This window comes from Melospiza melodia, chromosome 12 (assembly GCF_035770615.1).
Source record: "Melospiza melodia melodia isolate bMelMel2 chromosome 12, bMelMel2.pri, whole genome shotgun sequence".
Classification (NCBI taxonomy): domain Eukaryota; kingdom Metazoa; phylum Chordata; class Aves; order Passeriformes; family Passerellidae; genus Melospiza; species Melospiza melodia.
In genome coordinates, this window is record NC_086205.1 from 14,937,780 (window position 1) to 14,956,164 (window position 18,385).

General features: G+C 38.9%; 1 long non-coding RNA gene across 1 annotated transcript in view; it reads left to right on the forward strand.

Annotated features, from left to right (window-relative positions):
* The window catches only part of LOC134423435 (uncharacterized), a 466,039-nt gene that overhangs the window by 440,932 nt on the left and 6,722 nt on the right, over nt 1-18,385 (forward strand). The window contains exons 5-6 of the long non-coding RNA XR_010029109.1: nt 9,469-9,562; nt 17,543-17,648. This is a non-coding gene — a long non-coding RNA (uncharacterized LOC134423435). The remainder of the gene's footprint in view (nt 1-9,468; nt 9,563-17,542; nt 17,649-18,385) is intronic.

Consider the following 18,385-nt stretch of genomic DNA (forward strand, 5'->3'; position numbering starts at 1 on the left):
TGCTTGAGGAATAAAGACACCTTAATCACAATAGCAGACTTCAGTCACCTCATTGGCAACTCCAGGCCCTAGTTCCATCATTTATTTAATCTGTGGAATGAAATATACCATAAGAAATATCTACATTGGCCAGCCTCACCTAGGGTCTTTATTAAATCCTCATATTAAGAAAGTGCAGAGTTAAAAAGGTAATATGAAAATACAGGGCAAGATACGCAGGAATTAGATAATGGTTTGCAAGAGGTCACCCTCATTTTTAAAGCTTGAGTATTGAGAAGGGGTGGTGTTATTTAATCAAATAATACATATATTCTGTGTAGCTGCCAGGGTCTGTGCACCCTGGACAGCCTTTGATGGGCAATATGAAACTTTTGGAGGTGTGCAATATTTCCCATGTGGATCCAGAGAAAACAACCTGTTTCTTCAGAGACTTGAGATTCACATCTGTATCAAGTACTGCTGGCAAACTAAATCTTTGGGAAAAAAAATCTGATATCTGAAAGCCCAGCTTGGGAGTAGCTGTTATGGAGGAGAGAGGTGTTATTTCACCTGACTAGAAATCTGAATCTTCAGCTGAGGAGAATCCCCTTCTGAAGGTACTGCTCTCTCTGCTGGCCATCCTACTCCTACAGGACACAAACACTTCCCAAGGTCAGCTTATGCCATGTGTGCCTCTCCTAAGAGGAATGACTCCAAATCACCCTCACCTTCCAGAACATCCAGTCTGATGGGATAAACTTCAACCAACAAGTGGAATACTTCTGACTTATTAAATTTAAAAATTATAGGTGTTTTAGAAGGCTGAATTGTGTAACAATTTGCGCTGGGCTCCAAGGTTTTGATAGCCTGCATTCCCAACAGTGCAACATTTTCATACTCAGAAAGGCGGGAGTGAGAAGGAGGGAGAATAAGAAGACAAATAATGTGTTTGTGCATAGTAATCCTGAATATTAGGTAATTTTCTATTTTTAGTAGGGTTTTAAAAAGGATGAGGACTGATTATGAATCATTAAATCATAATTAATTATAAATCAGTCTTCACTCCAGATGTAATCTCGGGTTTTGGAAGAGCTCTTGTTTGAATAACTAGAATTTCAATTTTCATATTCAAGGCATGTTTGTATCATCTAGGATTGCAGCAGGAAGTCTGTTTGTCTATGACTGTGTCAATCTGGAGTATGACAGTGTTGTTTCCTGTGAAGTAGATATGCAAAAAGCAAGTGATTGGAACTATCACCCATGGATTTTTCTATCTGTAAGTGCTTGCTAGGTCTGTCTTAATAACACAGTTGAATCTGAGACAAGATAATTAAATATGTCTATGAGGGCCTTAGTCCTGTGAAATACAGAACACCCAAACTCTAGCAAAGCAGTAAAAAATTTCTTTTAAGACTGTGTTTATATCTGGAGTATTCTTAAACACAGTTATTGTGGGGGCTGACAGCAGTGACTGCCTAAAACAACCTCCCTGAGTCGTGTGGGAAGTCCACACTAAGTTTCCTGCTATTTTGGATCAGTTTCAGTTAAAATTTGGTTTGGAATATCCAGATGAGAAGTGCTACACCAGCTGAATTAATATTGGAAATATTTGGTGCACATCCACTTACCTTTGGGCAGACAGATGAGCAGCTGCCACATGCACATCCTGAGGCCTTCGGTGCCCAAGTGTGAGCTGGTGAACTGCTCTTACTAATGCCTCAGACAGGTATGAACATTATTTATGGGGAAAAAAGACTACTTCAGACATGTGGCATTAATGTTATGGGACAATATTGAAGCAGGTCTGTGATTTGTATTTCCTTTTCCTGGAATAACAGAGCAAAATTGAAGCCACAAATTAGGATAAAGTACAAGTTCAGTGATGAGGTGGCAGATGAGAAAGGCAATTCATTTGTGCTTGCAGATTATGTCTTTACCTTGAACACAATACCATGGCCCAGCTGTGCTGCAGACTTGGCTGTGTTCAAGGTAATTTGATATTGATCAGCCTTCAGGTGTAATGCTACAACAATCAAACTGACCAAATGCAAGGCTACACAGATATGGCTTTTCAGGCACATTATTTCTATGAGAAATCATCACATCTCAGAGAAAGAAAGCAGAGTGGCAAAAGCATATTTATCATGCTTAGTTTCTTTTTCTCCCTTCTGAAGTACTTGTATTTGGTTTTATTTTTAACGTTGGAGAACAGCTAAGAAATATGTGGTTATTTCAAACATTCCATGAACATTGGGTTTTTTTCATTTGCAATCCTCTTAAATGCACTTATAAGGTTAACAAAGACCTTAAACCAGACATTTGGAAAAGTGGCAATAGCTGAAGTCTTAAATTCAATTATTTACTCCATCCCATCTCTGAAATTCAGTAAGTTCTTTAAATTCAGTGGAGACAGTTCTCACTCACTTTAATGAAGAGAGTGTTTAGACCCTGCCAAAACTCATATTTATAAATGAGACTTGTGCACCTGTCTTATTCTAACTCCCTCTGCTAGAGTGCTGGCAACAGTGCCCATTTCCAGAGCAGCACTAGGTTTTCTGGGATTTTCCAACTCCATGTACCATTTGCAGCTCATCTAGCCCGTGACCACATGAGATTATGTACATTTCATACCTAATGATATTGTTTCTACTGAGACAGTATGAGCCAAGGTGTATTGACATCCAGAAAATTTATTTGATTTTTGACCAGTATGATTTGTGTTTCACTTTGAAAATGACACATTTTGAAAGATATTTTATTTATTAAAAAGGTATGAAGGGCTTATCTACATGACCTTTTTCCTGCATCTCAAGTGTCTTAATTTTAAAACTTTCTTTTTGTCTTGAAAAACAAAAATGTTCTTTAATGGAGAAATAGATGCTCTCGAGAATTGCAATTAAAACTTGGATAGTGATTTACCTTAATGCTTAAAGGAATTTAGAATTATATGTTTGTCTCTCAAGTTCAATATAGAAGTAGAGGTAATCAGTATGATTAAAATAAGCCCTTTTCAGTGGGAATTGCAGCAGCATTCAAAATTCATCAAGACATGGACCTATATTGCTCAGCCAAATAATCACCATGGTCTTTTAGACAATTCAAGACATTAAATCTTCACATATTACATTCTGACTAACAGTCTTGGGGAAGTTTTTTAAACAAAGAATATAAAACATGTTAATTAATAAATCCAGGTGCAAACTCATTAGCTTAAGACTATACAGTAGAAGCATGAAAAGAGTTACGCATTTTCCCCTTAGGATGACAACTTCACAGTTATAAACAGAGCTTGGATAGACATGCTTAGGAGGCACTTCTTTCAGATGAGCTAATTAAGAATGTTCTGTTTATTTTGTGTGCACCCAAGTGAACAGTGCCATTATGGCTGGAAGAACTGGGTAATTTTGAAATCCCAGTCACAGTCAGTTAAAGTGGATAAGTTTAGTTTCAAGGCAGTGGTTCAAACTCAGGTTGGACACATTTTTTCAGTATAATTTTAGAAGATAATAAAAATGCAAACAATTCCTGAGGGTAAATCATATCACCTAGAGGAGGAATTCAGATGACCTCTTTAAATTAAAAATGGTGACTTAAGAAAAATAGAAACCATAGAGATTCAGGTAAATCCTTAATAAAATATATAGAAGCCATTTGATGTTCTTATCCACTATTCAAGAAAATACTTTAGTCAGAACTAAAGTATTTTCTCTGCAGCATTTACAATTGCTGCAGCATCATGTCTTTTGTTACTAAATTTACATCTCCCCATCAAAGCCATTGGTTGCACTGGTGCTTCATTTGGCCATGATACTTTGTCATCTGGCAAGAATTGATTGATGTCAGTGAAACAACCTCAACAGCAATCCCTGCTGATGTATTCATCTGTTCAGGAGCTAAAAATAAACACATGCAAATATTTCTGCTGAGAATAATTCTCTTTATGCTGCCTTGTGAGCAATAATATTAACAATAAAGTAGTATAGCTGCAGATGTAGCCCTGAGCATATAAAATTTTGCAGCAGCCTTTTCCATGGCAATATTAAGGGTCAAACTGCTGTTGTGGCAGGCAAATACAACAATGCAGACTGCAGGAATCCTTACATCCTCTATAACCAGAGTAAGAATCAAGTGAGCTTTTTTAATTAGGAAAACATGTCTAGCTGAATTGCCAGATATAATGTGTGCCTATGTAGGTTGTACATTATAGAAGGAGAAAACAATGCACTTGTTCATGCCAGGGAATGTGTCAAAAAGCCATGTGGCATTTGGGAAGCTATATTGCTTTAGCTTTGCCTAATAAAATAATATTCCTTTACTTGTTCTTGGTTTATCATAGTAATGCATGTCAGTGACATGAAATCTCTGCTTCATAGAAAACACTCTTGAAATTTGTCTGTTGTCCTAGTGAAGGAAGGAATGAAATCTCCTTATTTTCAATTCAGTGGTCACAATTCTACTTTGTTCACAGTATTTTTAAGCACCTTATTTTTATTGTTTTGGTTGGTATATTGACTAGCTTGAAGGTTGAATATGCTCCCATGCACTTTTTATGATTTAGTCATTAGGAAAAACCTGCTTCTCAATCCCTGTTACTTGATGCAAGTCTATTGTTTTTTTACAGTCTATCTTGATTACAATTGAAATTGAAATGCCTTGCCTACAAGCCAGTCAATAAGTACTTTTGAAATCATTTAGTGGCTATAGAAAATATCTTATCTGGATCAGGTTCTTGAAATTTAAGCAATAAAATTTGGCAGATTTTGTTCTGAGCCCATCAGTTGTTGAGCAGTGTTTATTTTAAGGGGATTCTCCTCTTTCTTACCCCTCACTCTGTCTCAGTGTGTGCTTGTCTATATTCTCCTGCTTTTGAAGCAATTGAATAATTTAAACTGAAGTCTGGCAGATCTTTGTGCAAGTTATTTCTACAAATTTAGGAAAATATATAATCAGTTAGAAGAGGGAGAGGTAGTGTACCTTCTCAAACATATGCTGTGCTGTAGGGAAGGAAAAGTAATTTTTTCTTCCGTGCAATGTAAAAATAACAGGTCCCATTTTCATGTCTATCTGACCCAAATAACAGGGTCAGACAAATTCTCTGAATTCACTTCCCATGCAGGTTTTCCAGAATCACAGCTGCTTGGGGCTGAAATGAAACGGAAATTGCCAAGGCTTCTGTTCTGATCACAACACTTATTTAAATCAAGAAGAATGTTTTCCTGGGGCTTCCTTTTATTCCAGAAAAGTTCCATGAACACTTCTTAGGAAAAAATCTTTCTATTCCTCCCTAGTAAGTGGAAATTTATCTCCTAGACGCTGTCTCTTGTTCTCCTGATAAAAAAAAAAGCCAAAGAAAACAAAATGTCAGCAGGTGAAATGGAAAATGTAGTGCAAGGAAGATTTCAATGCATTCTTAGTTAAGGACTTATGCAAGAAATCACCCAGCATCCTGAGAATAGAGGAAAACATGATGGTAAATCACAAATGTGTGTGACAGGTACTATTTCAACCCCAAATAGTTTCAGGTTTGCTTGTTCTCCTTGAGCAAAACAACTTATTGCACAGAGAAGGAGGTTTTACATCACTTTATGTTGCACATTTTTCTTCTTTCTTTAATTCCACTCTTCTGCTAAAGTGAGAATTTTGGTGTCAAGAAGGCAAGTAAGCCTTAGCAGGAGGCTGGAAGCCTAAATCACAGAATCACAGAATCACAGAATCACAGAATCACAGAATTTTCAAGACTGGAAGAGACCTATAAGATCATCTAGTCCAGCCAATGTTCTAACTGTTCAACTAGATCATGGCAGCAAGTGCCACATCCAGTCTTTTTTTAAATTCTTCAAGGGATGATGCCTCCACCACCTCACTGGGTAAATGATTCCAGTTTCTGACCACTCTCATTTTATGTTTCCAACATTGTAAAACTGAAATTACTTGACTAGAAAAAGACTCATCAGAATAAATCAATTTCATGAATAGGGAAGCCTGCTTACAAATTGAAAGAGAATAATTTATATTATTATAATTCTACTTGTCTAACCCAAGTTCTTGAGTACAAAAAGTTTCAGGGTTTTTAGTTTGTAACACAGACTTATATGGATTGAGCTGGTAGACAACACCTTAAAAGTTGAACATAAATGTTGTTGGTCATGTGTGTTAGTGCTCCCTTTCCAGGAGAAACAGTTATCCTTGAGATTAGCTCCAAGGCTGTTTAAAGAAATGTTAGAAACTGGAATAAAAAACAGGCACTGGAGTTCTCCATTTGAAGTTTCTCTAAGCAATTATTCATGTGCCAACTTCTAAATGAAATATTTCCTGTGTTTCTGCTGTGATCAAACTAAATGTCTTAAACCCTATTCTTCAAACTTCAGCCCAGTTCCTTGTTTGGCAAATCCAAAATATGTGTGGATATCAAAGAAGTACTGTGGCTTTTTTAGGGCTTGACACCAAATTTAAAAGAAGCAATTTGGTCATCTACACCCCCTGACACATTCTGACTTCATCTGTTGTGGGGATAAAAAGTGACAATGGAAATTTATTAGTAACAACACCAGGTCAGTCCAAGATCATGGGAAAAAAACTTAAAAATAGGAAGAGAATTTGTTCTCAGATGGATATTTTTATACTGCATGGCAGAATCTAGTTAAAGATCTGAGGAACAGAGTTCCTGTAAATGGGAAAGGTCATCTTCTGTGCATTATTTACATCCATCACAAACCAACCTTAGGCTTCTGCTGAAAGGTTCTGTGCTCAGGCTTGATTGCATTTTAAAATTGCAGCTTTTTAACTCACTTTTGCTTTGCTCATGTTCCATCTAGAGATGGAAAATCTGTGACAAAGAACAAGCAAGGAGACAAAATGGGCAGTGAAAAGGTAAAAGAATCTAGACAAAAGAGAAGATATGCTGAAATATTGCAAAAAGTGAGCACCTGTTTCCTAGAGGCTTCATCCAAAAAACAGAGCTACTAACAATATTCATTGTAAAGAAGATGTAGAAATGGCTTCTCATGTTAAAAAGTATTACACATACTGTCTTTAATTACCAGAAGTACTACTGCTAAGTGAAGGAACACTAAACGAAATGTTTTTCTGTTTCCATGCAATATTGTGGAGTTGTTTTGTTTCTTTAAAAAACCTGTGTAACAGTGCATATCAAATACTGAACCAAAAATGAACGAGCCAATAGATTTTTCCAAAAATTAAAGACAAGCACCACTAGTTCCTGCTGTTCAAAGCATTTAGAGTTTCATTACCAGATGTGCTACTAAAAATTGCAGTGGGTGTACTCTGAGCTTGGAGAGGAGTGGCTTTGCCGTTCCCATAAATTCCTCTCTGGTTCTTCTATTCCCTGTTCAATGACATCACTATTTGAATATTGTATCAATAGCAGCAGTGATTTTTCCTTTAGTTTTCTTTCCATGTTTGCAGGTTGGAGAATGCACAACAATACCTTTTAGGTTTGCGTTGGTTTTTTTCCCCCAAACAGATGTGATCTGCTATCCTCTCTTTGTTCCAGCCAGGTGGATTTGTGCTGGGCTGTGATGACAGAAATCCAGCAGCTTTACCCCTGGGATTCAGCCCACTGGAGCTGATAAACAGAAATGCTTTGAGTGGCATCCAGGAGCTTGAACTGACACAGCACAGACCCAGCATGGCTGGAATTCCAAACCCCCTGCAAGGTTAACTGCTCTAAAGCAGCAAAAACCTTGTGCAATATTCTTGGTAGCCTTCTGTGAATGCTATGCTGTTATTTTCCATGCAGAAATCCTCCTTTTAATATCTGAGGGTTCCTTCCCTTCTGTCTTGTTTTTTTTCTTTCCGGGGATTTTTGTTCTATTTTTTTACTTGTTTTTTGGTTTTGGATGTTTTTTGACTTTTTGTATGTTTGTGGTTTTTTTGGCTACTTGAGGTTTTTGTTTAGTTTTGTTTGGGATTTTTTGGGGGAATTTTGTTATGTTTTGTTTGGGGAGTTTTTCTGTTTGTTTTTGTTGGGTTCTTTTATTTTGGTTTTGTGGGTTTTTTGATGTTGTTTCTGACAGGTAGCCTCAACCCATGAGACAAGTCTCACTAGAGAAACTCATTAAGCAGAGTTTTATTAGTAAAAAATAATCATATTATTTTCCAGCTGGGGCCTTGAGAGAAAATGCAGTGGAATGGGAATAGGTAGAATTTGCTTATCGAACCATTCAAGAGCACCATTGAGTTGTAAATAATGCATTAAGTAATTATTAGAAATGTGGATTCAAGTTCCAGAGAGTAAAAAAGACAACAAACACCATGCCACAGGAACCTAACAATATTTCTGTGAATTCCAGCTAGAGGAAAACAAACTGTGTTTGTTTTTATAGAAAATAACAAAAAATTTCAGGGAGAGGAAAATTTCTGTGGGAATAAGAAGTTGTACAATGAATGAAACAATTAAATTTTAGAAAGGGATTATTTTTTAATCCATTAATTGAAATACCCACTTTAAATTGTTTTTTGTTGAAATATTATAATAGTCATTTTGAAGCTCTTTGGTTCAAGAGATATTTTGTGTCTGGATTACTGAATGTCAGAAGGTGTAATGAAGTGATTCAGCTAGCAGCTGACTTGTAATAAGAAATGTTAGTTTAGACTCCAGTTTGTGGTTGTTTGTTTTCTTGTTTTCCCCTCAGGAAGAAGCTTGAACGCTTAATTCTGTAGCAGTTCTAATTTTATACAAAGTACACAGTAAAGCATAAGAAAACTTTGCCCTAATTTAGCTTGTCATTTTTAATTAAATGTTTTGTTCTTTTCATTGCAAACCAAAATTTAAACCAAAACTCAGCAGCAGGAGATTTTAACTGTACAAAATTCCTTTTGAGCTGGAGACAAAAGCTCTCCTTGGTGTCACCAAAGAAAGGTTATGTCTTTCTCTTTTATCTAAAGCCTGGTTTAATTTGTAGAGTTTTGCTAGCTGAGTTTGTGGCTTAGTCACTCAGCTGAACTCCTGCAGTTACGAATGAATATTCTTCACAAAATTGTTCTCTGTGAGCAGATGATTTATCTGCACTTTATAGGCTGGAACAAGGCACATCAGGAACAGCAAATATTTTTGTGGATCTGGGGCTGGGTTCAGTGTTTATGAACAACACCTCCTGTGCCTGAGTCAGAGGCCTGTGCCACAAAAGGCCTGTGCTGGTGTGCCATTGGTGCACTAACAGAGGGAATGCAGCGAAACTTTAAATTCAGTGAACCAGATTGGAGACTGACTTTGGGTGATGCTCTGTTATACAGACTGAAATGGAGTCTGATTTCAGGGTGCAGTTTCAGCAAAGCATCTTCAATGGCAGGATTGTGTTTTCCAAAACTATGAGGCCTTGGTATAACCTTTCTCTTCTCTCCTGTACTCTCCATCTTAATATGCACAAGCCAACAGTTCCACCAAACAGAATAATAGTACCTTCAAATATTTTGAATTCAAAGATTCTTATGGTTGCCTGAGAGTCCCTGAAAATTCTCTTTTTGCAGAATATGAGCTTGAAAACAAAGCTGCAAAGAGAGTGGGAGCATGTCTTTGACTTCCGTTCATACCTGTACACAGAGTCCTTTCCACATTCCTAAGGTAAGTACATCTCCTTTATTTACATTTGATTACATGTGAAGTGCACATTCAGTAAAAAAAAAGCTTGTAGACTGAATTTTGAAGCTGACTTGATGCTGCTTGTTATACCCATTATTTGGTGAATCTGGAATAAACAATGTGTAGAATATAGTATCATAGAATTAAATTCTTGCTCTTTGTTTAACTTGGGACTCCTGCTTACTAAAATCTTAGCTGTGAAAATTCTAACGAGGTGAAATAATTCAGCAAAGAAAGCCCAAACCAAGAAACAATAACTTGGAACCAATATACCTTTTCATGAGAACTCTAGGAGCTCAAGTGGGAAATACTGACTCATTCTGCAGAAACTTGAGCCCAATTCTTACCACATTCCCAACCTAACTCTGCAGATTCACCAGTTCAGCTGCATTTCACATGGGCAGCTGAATGCCTAAGCATTTCTTTGGAATTGTATTTTTTTATTGAATGTGATCAGCTGACAGCTGATTTGTTTGAGTGTGGAATTCTACTGAATGTGAACCTTGCCCTCCAGATTTTTTTAATTCTTGATTTTCAAAAGCCTTCATCCTGGTCATGAACTCTGTGGTTTAAATGCAAGTTGTTTGCATCATTATTTCTAGATGAAGGATTCACTAGTTGAAAAGTAACAGAGGGGAAAGAAAAAACCAACCCAATAAAAATGACAACCAAGCTTAAGGGATTTCAACAGAAAAGCAATAACCTGGATCCCTCTAGAGGCCATTTGTGTAATATTTGGTAGGGAAAAAAAGATTTGAACTTGTCTCCCAATTCACTGTCTACAAATAAAGAAAGCTTATCTATCTCATGTTGTTGCTTATTATTTGGCAGCATGCTTCTGTCTGTGGTGAAAGCTGCATAATTATTGTACTTTCTCTCCTTCAAGCTAGTTCTTCCTTAGAACTGAGCAATGCAGCAGGAGTTTCTGCAGGCACTGATTCAGTCTTAAATTAAATCCTGAAGGCATGTTTCCTGGAAAACTCTTTTTAGAAAGCAAGTGTTTTATGTTAGAAGCCAGTTGAGGCATCAGAAATTTGGGGTTCCATTTGTGGTAGAATTGCCAAGGACTTAAACAGGCCAAACAACAGGGATGCCACTCCTTTCCCCCCGTGTGCATTGATTCTGATCTCAGGCACAGTGAGAATGCCCTTTGGTGTGAAAAGTCAAGTCTGAAATCCTCTGAGAGACAAGACAGGCCATGCTGATGGTGGAGACCTGCCCCCAAAGAGGGGCTGCTTTCCTTGGAGAGGAGCAGTGCTCAGCACAGCAGGGGCAGGAACAGAGATTGCTGAACCCTTCCCACTGCGTCTGGTGTACAAACGTTTCTCCACATTAAATGTTTCCTGGGTCTGAGAGCACTGCTGCTCCAACGTCTCAATCAGGATAATCTGTTTGTTGGGATGCGTGCATGGAGCTACAGGATGGAGATTCCAGTGGTGTGTCAGCAGTCCCTGTGACACAGCACACTGTGAAAAAAGTGAGTGAAGAATTGGCAATGTGTCACATTCCGCCCTTCACTAATTGATTGAAAAACCTTGCCACAAAAAAAAAAAAAAAAAAAAAAAAAAAAAAAAAAAAAGAAAGAAAAAACCACAAAAAAACCCTCAAATCAATTTAAATCAATTTAGATGGCTAACTGAAAAAAATCAGCATGTCTTCCTAGCAATCTTGCTCAAATCCACCACAGAAACTTTGCTGCCAAAGTTTTTGTATTTACTTTTTGTAATTTGAGTTGATGGTATGTAAATACTTTGCAATCAAAATGCCCTTTATAATATTTTTGGCTCATCTCTGGTCTCTATTATGTTTCTCCTGAACATTTTTCATTCTTATATCCTTTCTAGAAAAGTGCTATAGTCCCCTGTCACTGTGCTATTCCATGGGATCCTAGCAGCTATTTGAAAAGCAACTTAATTTTTTAAATTAAATTAATATGAAGACTAGCAGATATATATATAGATATATATATATATATATATATATACACACACGCACTTCTGGCATACAGAAAATATTGGTTTTGATCATTCATTTTGTGCAAAATAACCTTTTGTACACCATGAAACGTAATTTTATCCACATGAGTGAATGCTGATGAGGTGCTTTTGAAGAACTGTAGGCAAAAATTACTAGCCATATTCAACTTTGCTGTAAAGGTGAAAAGAAAAAATGTTATAATGAATGATAAAGATGTGGGAGAATACTCACAAAGGCCATTTATAAAAACTTTTATAGAGAGCACCGTCTTTTTATGCAGCATTATGCTGCCTTCACTAAAAACCCCCTGTAACTTGTGTATATTGAGCAAAGCATAGGAAGATTATGAATAATCTGAGTTAATTTTCTCACCACAAAATGTCAGTGTAGCAGACGAGAATGATCTGGGGTTCACAAAAGAGCTGGTATTGTCAAAATCTCCCTTCCTCACTTTTGCTCTGGAGCTCAGCCAAGAGACATTGATGGCAGGACTCCAGTGGGTCTGGCATCATTCTTCAGCCTTTTCTCCACCTTCTCTAGGAACAACTTTCCATTTTGTCCCTGTACTTGTCCAAAGTTTCAGTGCAGACCAGAAGTATATTTGAAAGTACGTGAGCTGCCACTGAGTACTCTTAAACAATATAATTCCCTTATTCTGGCTTGATGGGCTGGGCAATTGATTTATGGCTGTTTATTTCTGCTGTGGTTAATGAAGTGGGAAGCAATAACTCAGGGGCTGCATCTGCCAGCAAGTGGAGCTCTTTGCTAGCCTAGGGAGGTGTGCCCTCCCCAGGAGCCTTCCTCCACCCCAGACTGAAGCCACTGCAGAGCTGGAACTCGGTTCTGTTTTGGCCCTTTTGCAGCTTTCACATCATGTTCCAGTTGTGTTGGTTTGTAAAACAAGGAGATGATGGCTATAAACAGGCAATTTATAATTCCATGCAGATTTTTATTTGACAGCCAGATGCTGTATATATTCCCTTCACCCCTTAAAAGGAAGATTTTAGCATTTCAGTTTTAGTTTATGTATTTGTAAGAAATATATAAGAGTAATTTTGGTTAAATGGTACATTTTGCTATACCAGGAATATGGGGGATGCAGGGACAGTTTTCCTGTGCTTTTCACACTCTGGGCTCATTGCCCACTGATGAATTTTTACAGGAATAGTTCCTTAGAGCAGGATGTCACCCCAGCTGTTCCATGATCTACTTTGGTGATTTCATCAATGGTTTAAAGTGTAGGGCGCTGAGGGATCTTTCAGAGAGAACCACTGTTCCAAGAATAAACTTTATTTTAAATTCCCTTTCTTTTCTACTACAACCTGTCTTGATTAGGAAGGATTTTAACTAAAATATATAATTTTCCAGTCACATAAAGGAACGCACCAAGAAAATGTCATTCAATCAAGATGAGATGTCAGGATTAGTTTTCTAACTCAAACTGTGAAATGAATCCTCAATGAAATCCAGATTGAACATAGCATTTGCCTGCTAATGCTTGAAGTACTCTTTTTTTATGTACTTTATTAATGTTGAAGTCTCATTTATTTATGCTGGTGTGTGGTTTACTTGGTATGTTATTCCATGTATGCTGGCAGTGTTTTACCCTAATCATTCTACACATCCACTGGTTAGTGCTAAGTCATCCAACTTTCTGCAGGTGGCTCATTTTGTGCATAAACCATGCTCTGAAGTGCTCATGCTTGTTCCCTCAGAGCCCTCCAGTGTTCTTACTCCCCCATGGTCAGAATGTTATTGCCATATTTAGAGAAAAGCAAGTCTATTTTGGCAGGAAAAATATATTATTTTAGGTGTGTAACTCTAATTTAGTAAGACAGAAAGAGGAAGGTGCATGCTCTCCTCACAAATCCTCATGTGCTCAGCAGGGAACTCTCTCTTTCCTCCTGCTGTGCTGAGCATGAGTAAAGCAGAGAGAATTCCCCAAATTCCCCACCACCCTGAGATGGCTCCTGCTCACCCCATGGCTTCAAACTGAAGCTGGAGGGGAAGGGAGATTGCATTTCTGGAAAGGTTCCAAAGAGTTAAGCTCCTTTTCTCAGTGCTTCTGAGGAATAGCAATCAGTAAATTAGCAATGTTAGTCATGCTAGTAACACGAAAAGTCCAAGAAAGTAGAATTTACATCCCCAGTGTATGGGTGGAGGCACAGACTGGGAGATGGGTTAAGTGAATTCCCACCTGGTGAAGTTGGAAATGGTGTGCAGCTCTCTTGTACTCAAATCCTCCTCCATGAGGCCTCTCACTTTTGCTCCTTTTGAAAACAGTGATTTTATGAGCCATCATTAGCTTTTCTGTGATTTCATTGCCATGACAGAGTTCCCTGGAAATGCTTTGCAGCCTTCCATGCCTGGCCAGGTCTTTAGAGCCCTGGACATATTCAAGCAGAGCTTTGAAGGATACCTGCTTAGACAAACTGTATGAACTCTGGAAACAATGGAAATAGCTTCCAGCTTGGCTCTCCTGCCCCTGAAATCTCCTGGAGCTTCTTACCCTGAGCTGGCTCAGCAGCTTTTGAGAAAAGATGCTGCTCCCTCTCTTCTTCCTGACCCCATTGATTTCTGGGAGGAATTTTTAAAAAAGGAATTAAAAAAGCATGTAATCATAAAATGCAAATATTAAATAGCTACAATCCTCCCCTTGCAGAGATCATTTCTTGGGTAGGAAAGTAGAGAAAATCACTGTATCTAAAGAAAAAAACTGCTCCCTAAACAAGCCCTGAGAAGAGATCTCTATAACTAAGCATGAAACGAAGGGGAAACAATCTCCATAAGATGAGAGTGGCTTTCCACAGTGTTCTCCCTCCCTGGAACCTGTTGTGCTTCCCAGCCTCTGCAGAAACCAAAGCTCATCTGTGCTTTCCCTGAGGTCTGCAGGGGACTGATTGTTTTTCAGAGTACAAAGACCTCCTTCATTTAGCTTTTGGGGGCTGTCAGTCATATATTCAGAAGAGAACACCTGTATATCTCTGCAGGATCACCTTGTTTCATTACTGCTGCAGCACAGTGAGACTGTGCCTCAGATCACTCCCAGGCAAATCTGGCTTTTGTTCCACATGAAAGTCAGGTCTCCCAGAAACCACAGCTCAGTTTAGGAACACACTCAGGGTCTGTGGCCTCTTACAAAGCAAGGAAGGCAGAGAATAGTTTCACTCAATCAGAACAAAGCAAACAAGAAACCTTTCTCTGCAAACCAGTGCAATAAGCCTCAAGGCTTCAGTAACTTGTTCTCCTCTCAATTGTGTGTGACTGTTAGAGGATCATTAGTTAGGGCTAATGAGGGCTTGCCTGCACACTCTCGTCTCCATAACTTACACACCAGCTCTTGTCTCACAGCATTACAGTGACATTACATCAGCCAACAGAGCCAACTGTGATGTATTAGACTGCAAAACAAAAACAATGTGAAACTAGTTAGGATGGATATGGGGAGATGAAAAAACGTTGGACTCTTATTTCTCTTGTATTTCTTTCTGAAAGGATTCTGCTCAAATCAAGGCCCCTCTAAACTCTTTGCTATATCTTTGCATTCAAAACTACCACGCAGAGCAGGCTGGATTTTGTGGCTGGGTGTTAACATTCTCTGTAAATTCCCATGAGCATTGAAGGAGGTGTCAAAGCTCTTTAAACTCAAGGTAAGGCACAAGTGACAAAGTCACACCCATAAGTTCCAGTAGGGAGAGGTGTAACATTAACTCCAGTGGAAGAGGGCAGGGACTGTAAACTGAAGTGCTTAAATGCTCTGATGGATCACTGCCTCCTTCTGCCCTGTGTTACATCAAACTGGAGCACTTGAATTGAGAGCAAAGACAGAGCAATGTAGCCATAATTCATGGCCAGACAGTGCAAATTTAACTAAGACACCCCCAGCTTTGAATTGAGTCAGTGTTGGCAGTTAAATTGAGCCAGGGATGATTCTGAAGCTTTGTCTGTGTGCTGCAATCAGCCCTGGAGAGGGTGTCTCAAAGAGATTATTGGTAAGATATGTTGATATGATGGGTTATTCAAAAGAGATATTGGAATGATGGGAGCCTCTCTGAGTTCTGGTGTCGCAGCAGGGGCTGTGAGGCTGTGGTGCAGCAAGTGCTGTGTGGGTGATCAGTGCAGAGCAGGGGCTGATGCTGAAAGCCCTGACTGGCATCAGCATTCAAAAGGCCTACTCATACCTAACTCCCAACAGGAAGCTTCCCATTCCACAGGGCAAAGATCAACCTCAAGAAAAGGTTGAAGGACCAGAGATAAGAAAGGAATGAAATATTTTGTCACTTCTCTCATGTTGTTCTGTAAACAGTGGACAAGTTGGATAAATGCATTATTTTGCTAAGTGTTTTGATGTTTTATAATTATTTTTTCAGATTAGGCTGTTTGATAGATGCAGTCTCTGGATGTGATGCAATTGTTATCAAACAGAGAAAAGTTAATTCCCAAGTAAGGCTTCTTTGGGCCATGCAAACCACAAAAGTAAATGTTATTGGGGTCAACTTTGGTTGTCTTTTCAATGATGTTCATGCAGGGGCTTTGGGCAGGGGTTTATTTCAGAATCCTTTGTGAAAATAAAAAAGCAAACTCAAGAAAATAACAGGTTATATGAAAGTTCAATCACAAGGGAATAGTTAAAAGAGTTGAAGAGTTCTTTTAAGCTCTCCAAGATTATAGTGGAGTTATAAAGAGGAGGATTGGACTGACCTCAAATAGAGTAAGGTAAAACTATTCAAGAACAAAAGTAATATTTTTCATCTTCAGAAAGCTGAACATGTACCTAGGACACTTCTGCTCTTTCTTTAAACTTTGGTTATGGAAAAAACACATTCACATATAGACAGTGTGAGATCTACTGATAAAATCAACAAAGTCAATTTGGTATCTGTTGCAAAGAGCAAGCCTGACATTTAAATGAATGCCCAGACAGTAGATTGAAGAGAATAGGTAGATGGTTATATCCATTGCCTGCTGTCTTCCTTCTCCCCTGTCTTTTAGAGCAGTCAGAGTTGGAATAAAAGAGGAGATATTTTCTTCTTTTGGAAAGGACTAAAAAGTTAACTCTTTTCACTTTATGGAGATTAGGGATGCCATATCTTCTTTTATTATTATCATCATCCATTTTTATTTTCATCTTTAGTGCAATGCTTTGAGAATAGTTGGAATAAATAGAGTAAAACTTCAAGGAAAAGGTCATTCTGTAGAAACAAATATCAAAAATAGGTCAGTAGGCTGTATCATAAACCCTTCTTTATGCTGCTCTGGTTGTGATAAAGGTTATTCAAGACCCAGAAAGAGTCCCAAAGGTTACCCCTTTGGAAAAACCCACCACCACTGGATCAATATTGTTCCACAGCATTGTGTGGAAACCAGATTATTTCAGAAAGTAATGGAGCATGGAAAGGAGGTGAGCAGCAACCTACAAAGCACTGGGGGTAAAGCTGGCCCTGCAGGCCCCAGGAGCAGCTGTGGTGGCTGTGGCACAGCTGCCTGGGCAGCCCTGTGCAGACAGCTCTGACCCCTGGCTCCTGCTGGAGCCTTGGCAAACCCCCCTGCAGCAGCTGCCCTGCTGCTCACACACAGACCTCCCTGGGCACTTTACATCTGGATTAAAGCTTTTTGCCCTCTCAGCCTGCAGAGCTGCAAGAAATTCTCAGTTAAGATTCTAAATTACATTTAAAAATGCAGGGGGAAAACAATCCATCCTCTTAAGAAGTTTTTGTGTCTCTAGAGTGCTGAGGTTGCCAGGCTGGTTGTGCAGCAGAGCAGAGAAACAGTGATTCTCTGGTTTTGGGCAGGTGGTTTGTGAAATTTCTCTTACTGCATTTTCCCCCTTCCAAAACAGGTTTTGTTTAAAGTTAGTAGCTTTTTGTAGAACATTCATACAATGTACTGTGCCTGTCCTAATGTGAGCTATAGAAATTTCAAGCTTTATAGATGGGCTCCAAGCTTAAGCAGAAATCCATGATTGTTCTGTTTTGTTTCCTTCAGTACTCCACTGGGAAGTTAGAGGGCATCATGTCTGGAGAGATCTGGCCTCTCAGAAATGCAGCCCAGCTTCTGCTCAGACTGAGATGTGTGGGCAGGCCCCAGCCAGGTAAGGACAGCTGTCAGTGTACTGTTGGTTGAACTCTGCAGAGACCAAGGAAAACCAAGTTCAAATCTGCTGCACAGCAGTTACTGCTCAGCATGGTTTGCCATTTATCCAGAAATACGCATAACACTCTGGGGAAGTGTCACTGAGTGAGATGGAAGGGCTAAAATCCCATTAGTGCCCTAGTAAATCTACTCTGATGACAGTAAGGGCCAATCTGATCTATTGAGGTCTACAATATTGCCCTGGGCAGATGATTTACAGTGCCTTCCAGTGCCAGTGCAGATCATTGCTGCTGCCCAGGGGTCATGGGGCACAGCCCTGGTTGCTCAGTTTGCAGAACAGTGGCAATTGAATTCTTGGTTTCAGCTACAGCCAGAGCTTTTTCATTTGACTTGTACTTATTTTCTTTTCTAAACTTTAATAACATGAGTTAATCACCCAAGTCAGATTTCTGCCTGCTCTGTTCAAGAGGGACCAAAGGGTGAAGTCTGAGCTGTAATCTGAGCAGTGCTCAGTTTCAAGCATCAGAATAAATATCTCTGTGCACCTGAGCTTAACACATGATCCTTTTCCTCCTGACACTCCAGTGCCAAACCCATCATCTCTCCCACATTGGAACCTTTGAATGACTTACTGCAAAGCCCAGTGCTATCATACAGGTCTGTGCAGTCACAGGTGGCTGTGCCCTGGCTAGAGATACACTCAGTCTCAAACACAGAATAACTGTAGATGGAAAA